This window comes from Atta colombica, unplaced genomic scaffold (assembly GCF_001594045.1).
Source record: "Atta colombica isolate Treedump-2 unplaced genomic scaffold, Acol1.0 scaffold140, whole genome shotgun sequence".
In the NCBI taxonomy this organism is placed as follows: domain Eukaryota; kingdom Metazoa; phylum Arthropoda; class Insecta; order Hymenoptera; family Formicidae; genus Atta; species Atta colombica.
In genome coordinates this window covers 1,462,666-1,474,172 of record NW_017259229.1, presented here as the reverse complement: position 1 = coordinate 1,474,172, position 11,507 = coordinate 1,462,666, and positions in this window count along the sequence as shown.

The window sequence follows — 11,507 nt, the reverse complement described above, 5'->3', positions numbered from 1 at the left end:
TCTTCGTTGCTCGTTCACTTACGGCTTCTTCCTTCATCTAATGTATAATATATGTAGCGCCGCAGCGCTTTTTCTTGTTCCGCAAGAGAAGGCACCGCAATGCTCCGCATTATTAATGCGCCTTATCTGCCGCGTGAAATCCGCGCGGTACACGTGCAGACACTGTCACGTGACGGCGATCAGCCGTATTTTTATATGTCGTGAAATATTTTTGAAACGCTGAAAATTATCAAATTCATAAAATAGTCATGCAGACGAACTTAAATTGTATCTCCGACACAACGAAGTCCGATCGACAGAGAAAGTCTCATATTGGAATTCAGAGACGTAAATAATTTTCCATCTTTGATTGGAAATATAATTAAATATCTATATTCACATATTTTGAATTAATATTTCACAGATCTTTACTTTATGAATCTGTATTTGAAAAATCTGTTATTATTCATTCATAGTAAATAATAACAATCTCTCTAATTTGTAATTAAAGGCACAATGTTCAATTAATAGCACAAATAATACTATAGATTCATAAAAAGTGGTAATGAGAATTTTTCTAACATTTTTTTTGTTTAACCTTAGATAAAAGGATAGTAATTTTCTTAAAAAAATAAAAAATATCCATTTCAAATCTAATTATTTAATAATTTATTATGAATGACTATAATTATATGATTGAAGATGTGTTAGAAGAAGAGAATGACAACATGTTAAATGCTTGTAAAATGTACATAGAACTTCATCATCCCAATAAATAATTAATGATTAAACTACGATTCATCAATCCGAAATTGTTGAAATAACAATTAATTATTCATAAATCAATGTTCATAAATTAAAGAATATTTAAAGTCTATGAAAAGTTCTTTGTAAAAATAAATATAAATTAACGACTAATCAGATTTATAAAACTGTGATTATTCATCAAATAATAATGAAGTATAAATATCGGTCTTAATCTTGAAAAGACGCGCGAAATTGCCGCTATTCTTTGTGCATGCGCGAGTCAGATCTGGAAAAAGAATCGAACAAATAAATAAATGTCGGACGATCGAGCAACTGAATTTTATTATCACCTCGAGGCTGTAAGGTCCGGATCCAAAGTTGTAATTTTACAGATGCAGAGATGGAGACGAGAGACGAGGCGGGCAAATGGAAAGAGACATCGGTTTATTATTAGCTAGACATAAAGAGAGAGCGAGGAACGCTATTTATTAAAGGGGGTAGCAAGGAGGACAAAAAGAGGAGAAAAAAAGAAATGGAAGGTGCGAGAGAAGGTGCTGTCGACCGCTGGCAAAGGCAGTCTTTAAATCAAGAGCTTTTAGATCACATCCGTCTCGAGATTCATGATGTATTTTTCTCAGCCCCCCCTCCCCCTCTCTCTCTTTCTCTCGACTTAGTTTTTGCTTTCTTCCCTTTTTTCTTCCTTTCTCTCAACTTTGTATGAACGTTAATTGAGCCGTATCATTAGCATAGGCTGTCGCTTTTGCGTCCGTTCGTCAGGCACCTGACCGGCTATTAAAAGCTCATTATTTCAAGGTTTTACGCGGGCGCGCGCATAATTTCAGTTCTCCGTCGACCGATTCGTCTCTCGTGACAACCGCGACTCTCACATTATCTCTCTCCTCTCTCTTATCCTCTTCCCTGTCTTTTTCTCCGCTTCAGATCTTTCTCTCCCTGCGGCCGCGGTCCCTACTTGGCAGTTTTGCGCCACCAACATCTTTCGTTGCCAACCAATTCTTTCGAGCAATTGATCTTCATGTATAAAATAGCTATCTCGAGGCAAGCAAAGTAGCAATTGATTGAACGCGATCGAGTGGCGATTTGAAAGGAGCGATGAGAAGAGCGTGATTACCGATTTTGTGTCCCATCCATACAGCAATTGATGCTATCTCGACTTATTAAGCCTACATATAATATATTTTATGCATTGGAAATTGAATTGAAAATTATAATTTTACCGAATAATTTTAAATCCGTTTCATATTCTAATTAATTGAATTATAATCTTCAATTTGCAATCTGTAATCTTCATTGTGTAGTTAACTGATACAAGCTTAGACTCAAGAGTATTTATTTACAATTTAGGCGCAATTTAAACACAATTTAGGCGCAATTTAAACGCAATTTAGGCGCAATTTAATTGCAATTTAATCGCAATTTAAACGCAATTCAAACACAATTTAAGCGCAACTTAATTGCAATTTAGGCGCAATTTAAGTACAAATTAAATGTAATTTTAGATACAAACATCGTTTTGAATATACGTATGTTAGATACAATTTAGATACAATTATATTTAAATATATTCAAATACAATTTTAGAGAAAATTGGAATCCTTCTTAAAAATTTGCCTTACATTTGTTTTTGGATTTCTCAGTTGCGGAAGATTTCTCGGAGGAGCAACTGGAGGATAGAACTATATGCAATATGAAATGAAGCATATATTCGCGCATGCGAGGCGTGGCAACTTCGTTGAAATTCGGACACGCACATCGGCAAGCAATTAACCGAACCGTCGCCTTCTTCCCGTTTTGTCTCACCCTCGCTAAATTAATTACATCGTAGAATTGAAAATTGCGTGTCGCAACCGTGTTCCCTGAAGAGAAAACGAGCGCGTGCAAAACTTCCAAATGTATAACGAGAATCTGCTTACCGAGAGGATAGATAGAGGAACCCCCCTTAGGGCAGTTTGAGAATTTGAAAAAAATCCCATGGACTACCTGTTTATGAGAGGATGCACCTGCGCTACACAAGATAATCATTGTCCTGACGTCGCTGGTTAACGCGTCAGATCACAGGGCGCTGCGAACAGCTATCTATCCTCCTCGTGAGCACATGGTCAATTTCGATTGATTATGGCAGGTGTGGATCGTGTTGTTTAGAACGAGAGACTCTCGAGACGAAGGGAAAAGTTCGAGGAATTCTGAACGACGTGGCGAGATCGACGCGCGGCTGACGCCAATCGTAAAAAATGCATTTGTGAGGACAAACAATGGTAAAATTAAAAAATGACGCGTAGTAATAACGTTTCGTTTTCAAACCGATAAAAGAAAGTTTAATTTTTAATTACTTAGTTCTTCACTGGTTTCGATGAAATTTAGATTGTAATAGAGGAGGAAGATTGTCTAGGAAACGATAATAATAGATGATTCTTCTGATGAAGGGATTCGAAGATTCTCGTTGAATAAAATTGGGATACTACAAACACGTAATAAATTTGAACAATGAGGGATTGCAAGGCGTATGTGCATGGGAAGGATCTCGCGGAAGGTTTCCGAAGTACGTGTGATCATAAAAGAAACTCGCAAGTAATAGGTGCGTGCGATTGGATCGTGGAAAGGTATCGCGCGATTACGATAGTTAACTATGATCCCTACATGCCTCTCTACGTATTTAACGATCTAGTGAATCTTGGCCGGACGGTTCCCAATTTTCGAAATCGTTCATCGAACAAATGAGGGCATCATTCCACTATGATCCATTCGATGGTGGCCAATTTTCATGATTGTTCCTTGTTATTGAGAAGTAATCGGTAGTTTTCAACTTCCTGAGTTAAAATTCCTTTGAATTTGGAGAAATTTTTACAAATTAGTCAATGACGTCGGAAATTTTATGATACAACAATAGATTCACGTAAATGTACATACAAATGTACAAACATACACATCATGTTAAAACGTACGGAATTCCCAAAAGTTTTCGGAATTATTTTAAAAAGTCTTTTTGTATTTTTTTGATATTATTTTTATTTATTTATTTTTCGTTTTTGTTTTTATTTTGCATATATATTTTTGTTTTTTGTAGTTTTTTTTATAGTGATGTTATTATTAAATTGTGATAATCTCAATTACCTATACATAGCTGTATCTATATAGATTTGACTAATTTTACTCAAAAGGAAACAAAATTTCACACAACTTAGGCTTGTTTTCACAATATATGGTTGCCTAAAGATTAAACGTTATCAATAAATTCATTAATGAAATTAATTCATGAATTTCTTGATTTCCTTTAATCTTTAGATAACCATATATTGAAATCGGGCCTTACTATTTTTTAATATTAGTTTATTTGAAACAGCTTATACAAAATTATCAAATTGCAAACTGAAAAAGCAGTGAACAATAACATGATTTTTTAATATCAATATCACGTAATTTCATAAGCTGTAGACTCGCGATATTTAGTGACATAATTCGAAACTAGTAGCTTCAATTCGCACGAGAGATGCAAATTACGGAATCTTTTGGATACTCTTTTGCATATATGAAGAATACAATTAATTTTTTTAACATTTAATTTTAACGTTTTTTACATTAATAAAAATATAAAATTTTTTTCTTCAATGTAACAAGATTTAATGCACAGTCCATTAATGTATTATATTTATAATTTATAATTTACTATTTATTTAATTGAAGCATGTGGAGTATGATTTAGTTTAAAGAAATTTCTCGATTAGATGTACGATTAGAAGGCGCTTCACTCATGTCTACTCATCCTCGCGTTTCATAGCGAAGAATACTCTTTCTTTTCGTGAAAGCAAAAGAAAGAGAGACATACTCGTTGTGTATCCCCTTATTACAATCTTCAATTGACACGAAAGGCAAAACATCGAATCAGGGGAGCGTGAAAAGGACAGACGCGTGGCCAAGAGTAATTAGCATCTCGAGGGTCATCAGGACGTCGGTGGGAGATCAATTCACGCCACGAACATCGGACCCAGCTTGTAATAAGGAGCGGCGCGGCCGATCGTGCTCCTTAATTACCATCGCGTCTATGAACGTCGAGTGATGAGGGTGGGATTGGGGGAGGGGTGATCGACTCTGTAGCAGGCGGCTATCCTAATACTCCGGCCATTACGCGATTAGATTGCACTTTGATCCTGCGCCGCATTTCGATGTCGCCCGCGGTGATCCTCCGACACGGATAATGGAGCGAGAGATCTTTCTCTCCGAATCTTTCTCGCCTTGGGAGAGAAAGGTCTCCTAGCAACCGCGGTCTCCTAGATCGCCTATCGACGGAAAAAAACAAGGAAAGTATCATCATATCTCTTCGATCTCTCTTCGGTGTCCATCACCGGATGGTCGAGTAGAAGCAGAAGAGTGTTCCTCGAAATTACACTTCTAATTACTGGGAAAATTACACTATCAATTCTGTGATAAAATTATGTTTCATTTCGATAATTTTCTGGATTCTGTCGGAGGAACGATTATTCATTTAATTTGTTCACTTTAAAAATAATGTCTATTTCAAATGTTTTAGATATAAGATCAGTTATAGATTATGCTTAGATAATTATTGTGAAGCCCAATTTCATAATTCACGATTAACTCTTAACCGAGATTTAATTCTAGAATTGGAAAGAGATGAGAAATAAATTAAATCTCGGTTTTATTTTAAAGACTTAACTGTGAAACTGAGCCTAAGAATATTAGCGTACTGAAGCGTTCATTAATACCTCACATGTGACTCATAAATAGGTGACTATCTAAACGTAATCTCTAACTAACTGCCATTTAAGCTCTTACTATCTCAAAAATTACCGCCTAAAACAAAATTTATAACTTTTTTACTTAATTTTCAAAAACGTTCCATAGTATTTTGAGTCGCGAATTTTGGGATACCCTGTATAATAATGCTTCTGTTTAAATTTTATCGCACAGATAAGGATTAATCTTCTAAATGAATCAATCGTAATATAGATATCAATGAAAATGTTGAAACGTTAAAAGTTTCGAAATTGTAAGTAATGGCAAGTATTTTCAAAACTCTGAAGTAGATTTCTCAGGATATAAATTTAACAGATTGTTCTCCATATTTCAAACACCAAAAAAACTTTAAGTTAGGAGGATAACTGAGAATTCTGTTTTATATAATATATATTTCGTTCGCAATGATTAAAGATACGTTTATCCGAGCATTAGGAAGCGTACCGGAAGCGCATGGGTTAAGTGATGACGCAAAATTGCGCGTCATCCCCCCTCTCCCCTCGGAGAACGCTGTGAGATATCGGATCAAACATAGGAAAGGGAAATAAGCGGGGCGCCGATGAGGAAGGAACGGAAAAGACTGTGGAGACACTGGAAACGCGCAGTTCGAGGGGATGAAGCGCGGCGCCAGGGGCAACTGACGCGTCTGATGAGTTCTCCGTTTCCCGCCACCTTCCGTTGTCCGATCCATTTTCTATCGCTCTCTCTTTCTCCTCAAGTTTCCTCGCCCTCCTTTCTTACTAACCACCCTCCAGCGATCACTTTGCGCCCTTCGTGCGTCCCTCTTCTACCGCTCGCAACTTCCTCAACTTCTCCACCGTCCAGTTTCTCCTTCTATTTTTCTTCCCCACTTCTTGTCGCTCTAAATTTAATTGTTACGCACGAATTGCCAATTTATTGAACGTTGATGAATTTGTTATATCTTATGCGTTTATATGTTCAGAGTAATGGAAGATATAGCCTAATTGCGATTGACGTTGGCAAATTACGATGGAAAATTATTAAATTAAATATTAATTATATATACAGAGTGTCCAAAAATTCAGAAATGACATTAAAGCAAAAAAGTTCTTAAAAAATTAAATAAAAAAATTATTTGTAAATTTTTATTTTAAGCTCTAATTTTTTTATGTATAAATACGTCTAATTATAGATTATGTTTAATCGATAAACTGTCTATTTCGCATATATGGGAGTATTACAGTGATCGTCAAAATATAATTTATAATTAATTACATTAAAATCCTTATTTCTCAAAAACTACTGCTTAAAATTGTATAACTTTTTATTATTCTAAAAATGATTGTTTAAAATCAGAAAAGAAACACATGACTTTGTTTTGCTTAATTTTTTGAAAACATTTTTACTAAGTATTTTCATTTCTGAATTTTGCGACACTCTGTACATGTAATTGATATTAATATTTTTCCTGTATATAATATAATTTTTATATTTTTTATTACTTCTTTCTCCATACTAAAAAAAAAAAAAAAAAAACAAAATCGCCCAAATTAAGTAAGACATCACAGCGAACTTTAATATTTAAAGCAAAGCAGAACAATCATTAAGTCCCAACTTGATCATTATTGCTCAAATGTCTAGGTCTACGTTAATTCAGGCATTTAAGCGCAATTTAATATGGATATTTATTACTACGTCATTTAAATATTTAACTACGAGCCGAGGGAGTGCGATATCCTCGAACACCCAGTAGGCGTCGGTGCGCGACTGCATCCTCCATTAAACTTACTTTACGGTATTAAGGATGTTCCGTCCGAGAGGCAGGACGTCTCCGAGCCGAGCCAATTTCCTTTCGTCGCCCGAGGTGCGCGGAACCCTCTTCCCTCTTACCCGCTTTTCCTTGTCGTCCGACCAAGCGATCGTGCTCCCGACGACGATGGAAATGGCATCGGGCTACGGAAGGGCTGCAGGATCGAATTAATTAAGACCGCTGCTCGCCCGCCTGTGGCAGTATTTGTGGAGATATTCCTAGATAGATGCGTTTTACGATCGTCACGTCGTCATTTCGCGCCGATCGATAATTTCAATACGCGAGAGATCTCGATAATATAGGAAAAGCAGAATCCTCGGAACGAATAATCGATTCAATATCGTAAATTTTTTCGTCGCAATAATTATATCGAGATCTAACGTTTATTCTGATTTTTAAGTCTAACAATTTCGTATATATATATATATATATATATCTTAGCGATCCATTTAACGCTGCAAATGTTTCGTTGACCAATCAGAAGAAAGAATAATTGCAGAAAAGCAGCTTTGTGTAAGATTTAATATGATTTTTTTTTTTAATATTATACTTTAATATGATTAATTTATATTTAGATCCAGTAAGGACAAGACCGACATACTAAAGAATTTTACAATAATTGCAAAACTACTTTGCTAAATACAATCAATTTTATAAACTGACTAATCAAAAAATGTTTCAAAGCATTTGCAATTTGAAGTATTTCGCTTCTTTTGAAAAATTTAAAAACAATATTTTATCACGCATGCCTAATTTAATAAATATTAGTGATATTAATGATAATAATCAATCCTTTGGATAATAATTATATATCCTTTGGATAATAAGAAAAATAAGCTATAATAGTGAGAAAAATAAAATTAGCTTAGTTGAGTATATTAACTAAACATTTTATATTGAAATAATTTCACCAAAGGCTTTATAGTATTTTTCATTGGCAGAACTGCAGATGTTTCTGCACTCAGTGCACATTAAACCGTTATAATCTGAATGTAAAAGTGAGAAGATATCTCAATTAATAAAATGCCCAAAGTATATTTTATCAAATAACACAATAAAATATATTGAGGATTTCGCGATTTAACTCGTTTCTATATTTTTATTAAACGTACATCCTTAGGTCGATTTGTGTACAGCGGCTTTAAAAAATGAGAGCGCATTAGTTCTGTCAATGAAAAACGTTATTAGTAATATTATTATCTAGGCTTAATTGATTATTGCTGCCAGACTTTTTTTTCAGTGTAATTATTGCGATACCTAATCGCTCGGAATGGTTTTTGCCATCATTATTATTGTGCTGAGCGATAATTCTCTAAAAACGTGAATTTTGCACAGCCCGTTTTCCGACTCCAATTAAATTTAACTACGGTGATATATAATTTCGGTGCTCGCGATAATCCCCTAAATATCTTCTATCGTGATAAATTTCGATTTACTGATAACGTATACCGATCGTATTTTTTCTTTCCAGCCGCGAAACACGATTTCGTCCGATTTCTCGCGAAGGGCGTAACAAAAGTTTCGAGAACGACGCGCGAAATATAATCCGGACAATTAATTCGTGTTGCGCGAACATAAGGAAAGGGGAGGGGGGGGGGGGGGGGGGTAGCGGAGGAGCCACGATCTCTCAGCTGCACCTCGCGAAGTCCGACCTTTTTAACCCTTCCCTCGACTTTCTCCCCGATGCAACTTTCTCTCTCTCCCCCTTTCCCACCCCTATCGCGCCGTTTGCAAGCTGCTTTACAGCCCTGTTTAACCACCTGTTACGCCGAGAGACTCGCGCTGAACTTCCGTGCTTTTCTTTTTCGCGAAACACGCGAGCACCACCCACGGCACCACCCGGTTTCACCCCCCCTCCCCCCTTCGCCCTTTCCGTCGTCGTCGTCGTCGTCGTCGTCGAATTTGTCAGTGTCTGTCTCCCTCGTGAGCGTCCGCGACATCCTCTCGACACGAAGATAAATCCGTCATGGTCGATGCCGCGAAATGTCGCAATTAAAAGCCTCGAATCCCATTCGTCGTGTCTCGTTAAGGTATCCTGCCTATCGATTGTCGCGCAACTATTTTTCGAAAGTTCAAAGTTCGCAACCGACGGCATACTCCGGCAGCCGCCAATTACTGTCGATCCACCGTTGCAGACGTCGCGCGTTGTCGATGACGGGATTTCATTCTCGGGAAGTACCTCGTGTCCTCCACGCCTTTTTGCCACGCCGGTGATATATCAGGTATTGATCGTGTTCGAGGAACGTCTTCGATGACCCTCGTCAGCCGGATCTCGGCGTTGGTTGATGCGAGAAATACTCGAGAAAATTAGTATCGGACTTCGGCCTTGCTTAGAACGAAACCGGGGGAAATCCCATTCGTGAAGTTTTAGAATCCTACACTGAAAGAACGATTTCGTTGAAGCTAAAAATTTAATTAGATACAGATCTGAAACTAATTTTGTTGGATCATCGAAATAATTACACCGAGAGAAAAAAATTATTGCAATTACTGTAATTTAATTGCTTAACAAGTCTTTTTTTTGACAACTATATACTTATAATTGCTTTAACTATGCAAATATAGTCAATTATACTGCTATAATCACTTATTTATCAATTTTTTATGTACTTTCTCAAAAAAGATTAAAATTTCTTATGCAATGTAAAGTAAAAATTTTGACATGACATTAATGATAAGGGCGCAAATTTTGGCATCTCCTTAATTATACCGAGAATGTATTCTTCAACATTTTCCGGAAAATTGCATTTTGCATGAAACAAGAATGCATTTACTAAATATGAAACGCACGCGCATCGTACTTTAATTCTTTCACTGTTAGCTTAGTACTAAAGTCTCGCGAGTAAATAGCTCGAGAGAGTTAATAGTTTCTATTATGAACTCATCGCTTGTATATTTGAAAAATATTTTAGGATCGATTCTTGTTTCATTTAAATTTTGTATTTTTAAATACTCTAAAAATTATAAAAATATATATAAATTCGACGTTGTTATCGCTGCATTTCATGCAGAGAACAAAGAGAGTAAAGTTCGCTGCATTGAAACAAATGTTTTGCTTAACAGTATGATATGAATTTAGATCGATGAGAATAAATCTAATTAAATATTCCTATATTCGATCAAAGTATTAGTATTTAGATATTTCTTGTTTTGATTAAATCAACAAAAAGAATAGTAGAGGCCTAAAGAATAATATTTAATAAAGAAGACAAACACAATTTTTAATTGTAAAATCAAAAAGTTCGCTCGATTTTATTAAAATGCCATTCTTGTAAAATTTCCTTTTTAGGAAATTTCTGATTTAATTAAAATATTTTTCCCAGTATATGAATAATGATTTGATTGATTGTAATGTTAATCATTAAAGAAAATTCTCGTCAAATTATATGTGTGCGCGCGCGTGTGTGTGTGTGTGTGTGTGTGTGTACTTCCCTTCTTAATTCTTACATCATCTGAATTGTCGAAAATCAAATTCGTCGAACTTAATTAAAATTACTTAATTAAAATTAATTAATCGTAAAGCTGATCTCACACTTAAAGCTCACACGATTAAATAGAATCTTTCCCATGGGTACAGAGCAATCACGTTGGTTGTACTTGTTGGTTGTACATGAATGACAGGACCGTGTTGCGAGGATATCGCGGACGCAATGATTTCGACTGCTTGCAGGCTTGGACTGTGCAAATTTGAGGTGCAGCTACCGCCGAAAGGGCTCTTTGCTCGCAATATCTGAATTTCAAAGAGAGCCGCGTATTGCGAGGATATTGAAAATCCTCGGGCAGCCAGAGTCGAAGTTGCAGAAATGACGAAACTACTATTTCTCGATGTCCGCAAAGAGATAGAAAGACAGAGAGAGAGAGAGAGAGAGAGAGAGAGAGAGAGAGAGAGAGAGAGAGAGAGGAATATGAAGAGAGAGAAAGAAAGAGAGAGAAAGAAAGAGAGAACGCGGCAACTGGAAAGGACGAGCGTTACGTAAAAGAGCATGGCGAATCGACTGACAGAATATCGAAAAGAAACGCCTGAAAGAAAAGAATTTTCGATGAAAAGGACATCACGAGAGTGGATGATAATCCGACGCACAATTCAATAGATCTGCACAAGAGATACAAATTCTGACGTGCTTGGCGAAATGCTATATTTGTTAACGTGAACTCTGCCGTAGAAATTATGTATATTATTATAATGGAATACAGGGGGAAATGAAAGGGGTAGACAGAGAGAGAGAGAGAGAGAGAGAGA